We start from the raw sequence: 4833 nt of genomic DNA, 5'->3' as shown, positions 1-4833 counted from the left end.
CCCCAGTGGTGCCAGTGCACTCTCTGGACTCACTGCACTGCATCCCCAGTGGTGCCAGTGCACTCTCTGGAGTCACTGCAGTGCTTCCCCAGTGGTGCCAGTGCACTCTCTGGACTCACTGCACTGCATCCCCAGTGGTACCGGTGCACTCTCTAGAGTCACTGCAGTGCATCCCCAGTGGTGCCAGTGCACTCTCTGGAGTCTCTGCAGTGCATCCCCAGTGGTGCCAGTGCACTCTGTGGACTCACTGTATTGCATCCCCAGTGGTGCCAGTGCACTCTCTGGACTCACCGAACTGCATCCAGAGTGGTGCCAGTGCACTCTCTGGACTCACTGCACGGCATCCCCAGTGGTGCCAGTGCACTCTCTGGACTTACAGCACTGCATCCCCGGTGGTGCCAGTGCACTCTCTGGACTCACTGCAGTGCATCCCCAGTGGTGCCAGTGCACTCTCTGCACTCAAGGCACTGCATCCCCAGTGGTGCCAGTGCACTCTCTGGACTCACTGCAGTGCATCCCCGGTGGTGCCAGTGCACTCTCGACTCACTGCACTGCATCCCCAGTGGTGCCAGTGCACTCTCTGGACTCACCGCACTGCATCCCCAGTGGTGCCAGTGCACTCTCTGGAGTCTCTGCAGTGCATCCCCAGTGGTGCCAGTGCACTCTCTGGAGTCACTGCAGTGCTTCCCCAGTGGTGCCAGTGCACTCTCTGGACTCACTGCAGTGCATCCCCAGTGGTGCCAGTGCACTCTCTGGACTCACTGCACTGCATCCCCAGTGGTGCCAGTGCACTCTCTGGAGTCTCTGCAGTGCATCCCCAGTGGTGCCAGTGCACTCTGTGGACTTACAGCACTGCATTCCCAGTGGTGCCAGTGCACTCTCTGGACTCACTGCACTGCATCCCCAGTGGTGCCAGTGCACTCTCTGTAGTCATTGCGCTGCATCCCCAGTGGTGCCAGTGCACTCTCTGGAGTCATTGCACTGCATCCCCAGTGGTGCCAGTGCACTCTCTGGACTCACTGCAGTACATCCCCAATGGTGCCAGTGCACTCTCTGGACTCACTGCACTGCATCCCCAGTGGTGCCGGTGCACTCTCTAGAGTCACTGCAGTGCATCCCCAGTGGTGCCAGTGCACTCTGTGGACTCACTGTACTGCATCCCCAGTGGTGCCAGTGCACTCTCTGGACTCACTGCAGTGCATCCCCAGTGGTGCCAGTTCACTCTCTGGACTCACTGCAGTGCATCCCCGTCGGTGCCAGTGCACTCTCTGGACTCACTGCACTGCATCCCCAGTGGTGCCAGTGCACTCTCTGGACTCACTGCACTGCATCCCCAGTGGTGCCAGTGCACTCTCTGGACTCACAGCACTGCATCCCCAGTGGTGCCAGTGCACTCTCTGGACTCACAGCACTGCATCCCCAGTGGTGCCAGTGCACTCTCTGGACTCACTGCAGTGCATTCCCAGTGGTGCCAGTGCACTCTATGGACTTACAGCACTGCATCCCCAGTGGTGCCAGTGCACTCTCTGCACTCAAGGCACTGCATCCCCAGTGGTGCCAGTACACTCTCTGGACTCACTGCACTGCATCCCCAGTGGTGCCAGTGCACTCTCTGTAGTCATTGCGCAGCATCCCCAGTGGTGCCAGTGCACTCTCTGGACTCACTGCACTGCATCCCCAGTGGTGCCAGTGCACTCTCTGGAGTCACTGCAGTGCCTCCCCAGTGGTGCCAGTGCACTCTCTGGACTCACTGCACTGCATCCCCAGTGGTACCGGTGCACTCTCTAGAGTCACTGCAGTGCATCCCCAGTGGTGCCAGTGCACTCTCTGGAGTCTCTGCAGTGCATCCCCAGTGGTGCCAGTGCACTCTGTGGACTCACTGTATTGCATCCCCAGTGGTGCCAGTGCACTCTCTGGACTCACCGCACTGCATCCCCAGTGGTGCCAGTGCACTCTCTGGACTCACTGCACGGCATCCCCAGTGGTGCCAGTGCACTCTCTGGACTTACAGCACTGCATCCCCGGTGGTGCCAGTGCACTCTCTGGACTCACTGCAGTGCATCCCCAGTGGTGCCAGTGCACTCTCTGCACTCAAGGCACTGCATCCCCAGTGGTGCCAGTGCACTCTCTGGACTCACTGCAGTGCATCCCCGGTGGTGCCAGTGCACTCTCGACTCATTGCACTGCATCCCCAGTGGTGCCAGTGCACTCTCTGGACTCACCGCACTGCATCCCCAGTGGTGCCAGTGCACTCTCTGGAGTCTCTGCAGTGCATCCCCAGTGGTGCCAGGGCACTCTCTGGAGTCACTGCAGTGCTTCCCCAGTGGTGCCAGTGCACTCTCTGGACTCACTGCAGTGCATCCCCAGTGGTGCCAGTGCACTCTCTGGACTCACTGCACTGCATCCCCAGTGGTGCCAGTGCACTCTCTGGAGTCTCTGCAGTGCATCCCCAGTGGTGCCAGTGCACTCTGTGGACTTACAGCACTGCATTCCCAGTGGTGCCAGTGCACTCTCTGGACTCACTGCACTGCATCCCCAGTGGTGCCAGTGCACTCTCTGTAGTCATTGCGCTGCATCCCCAGTGGTGCCAGTGCACTCTCTGGAGTCATTGCACTGCATCCCCAGTGGTGCCAGTGCACTCTCTGGACTCACTGCAGTACATCCCCAATGGTGCCAGTGCACTCTCTGGACTCACTGCAGTGCATCCCCAGTGGTGCCAGTGCACTCTCTGCACTCACTGCACTGCATCCCCAGTGGTGCCACTGCACTCTCTGCACTCACAGCACTGCATCCCCAGTGGTGCCAGTGCACTCTCTGGACTCACTGCACTACATCCCCGGTGGTGCCAGTGCACTCTCTGGACTCACTGCAGTGCATCCCCGTCGGTGCCAGTGCACTCTCTGGACTCACTGCACTGCATCCCCAGTGGTGCCAGTGCACTCTCTGGACTCACTGCACTGCATCCCCAGTGGTGCCAGTGCACTCTCTGGACTCACAGCACTGCATCCCCAGTGGTGCCAGTGCACTCTCTGGACTCACAGCACTGCATCCCCAGTGGTGCCAGTGCACTCTCTGGACGCACTGCAGTGCATCCCCAGTGGTGCCAGTGCACTCTCTGGACTCACTGCACTGCATCCCCAGTGGTGCCAGTGCACTCTCTGGAGTCTCTGCAGTGCATCACCAGTGGTGCCAGTGCACTCTGTGGACTTACAGCACTGCATTCCCAGTGGTCCCAGTGCACTCTCTGCACTCACTGCACTGCATCCCCAGTGGTGCCAGTGCACTCTCTGTAGTCATTGCGCTGCATCCCCAGTGGTGCCAGTGCACTCTGTGGACTCACTGAACTGCATCCCCAGTGGTGCCAGTGCACTCTCTGGACTCACTGCAGTACATCCCCAATGGTGCCAGTGCACTCTCTGGACTCACTGCACTGCATTCCCAGTGGTGCCAGTGCACTCTCAGGAGTCACTGCAGTACATCCCCAGTGGTGCCAGTGCACTCTCTGCACTCACAGCACTGCATCCCCAGTGGTGCCACTGCACTCTCTGGACTCACTTCACTGCATCCCCAGTGGTGCCAGTGCACTCTCTGGACTCACTGCACTGCATCCCCGTCGGTGCCAGTGCACTCTCTGGACTCACTGCAGTGCATCCCCAGTGGTGCCAGTGCACTCTCTGCACTCACTGCACTGCATCCCCAGTGGTGCCAGTGCACTCTCTGGACTCACTGCAGTGCATCCCCAGTGGTGCCAGTGCACTCTCTGGACTCACAGCACTGCATCCCCAGTGGTGCCAGTGTACTCTCTGGACTCACTGCTCTGCATCCAGAGTGGTGCCAGTGCACTCTCTGGAGTCACTGCAGTGCTTCCCCAGTGGTGCCAGTGCACTCTCTGGACTCACTGCACTGCATCCAGAGTGGTGCCAGTGTACTCTCTGGACTCACTGCTCTGCATCCAGAGTGGTGCCAGTGCACTCTCTGGAGTCACTGCAGTGCTTCCCCAGTGGTGCCAGTGCACTCTCTGGACTCACCGCACTGCATCCAGAGTGGTGCCAGTGCACTCTCTGGACTCACTGCACTGCATCCCCAGTGGTGCCAGTGCACTCTCTGGACTAACTGAACTGCATCCCCAATTGATCCAGTGCACTCTCTGGACTCACTGCACTGCATCTCCAGTGGTACCAGTGCACTCTCTGGACTCACTGCACTGCATCCCCAGTGGTGCCAGTGCACTCTCTGGACTCACTACACTGCATCCCCAGTGGTGCCAGTGCACTCTCTGCACTCACTGCACTGCATCCCCAGTGGTGCCAGTGCACTCTCTGGACTCACAGCAGTGCATTCCCAGTGGTGGCACTGTCTGGACTCACTGCAGTGCTTCCCCAGTGGTGCCAGTGCACTCTCTGGACTCACTGCAGTGCATCCCCAGTGGTGCCAGTGCACTCTCTGGAGTCTCTGCAGTGCATCACCAGTGGTGCCAGTTCACTCTCTGGAGTCACTGCACTGCATCCCCAGTGGTGCCAGTGCACTCTCTGGACTCACTGCAGTGCATCCCCAGTGGTGCCAGTGCACTCTCTGGACTCACTGAACTGCATCCCCAGTGGTGCCAGTGCACTCTCTGGACTCACTGCAGTGCATCCAGAGTGGTGCCAGTGCACTCTCTGGACTCACTGCACTGCATTCCCAGTGGTGCCAGTGCACTCTCTGGACTCACTGCAGTGCATCCCCAGTGGTGCCAGTGCACTCTCTGGACTCACTGCACTGCATCCCCAGTGGTGCCAGTGCTCTCTCTGGACTCACTGCACTGCATCCAGAGTGGTGCCAGTGTACTCTCTG

This window comes from Anser anser (assembly GCF_964211835.1).
Source record: "Anser anser genome assembly, contig: HAP1_SCAFFOLD_60, whole genome shotgun sequence".
Lineage (NCBI taxonomy): Eukaryota > Metazoa > Chordata > Aves > Anseriformes > Anatidae > Anser > Anser anser.
This window is presented reverse-complemented; position numbering follows the sequence as displayed.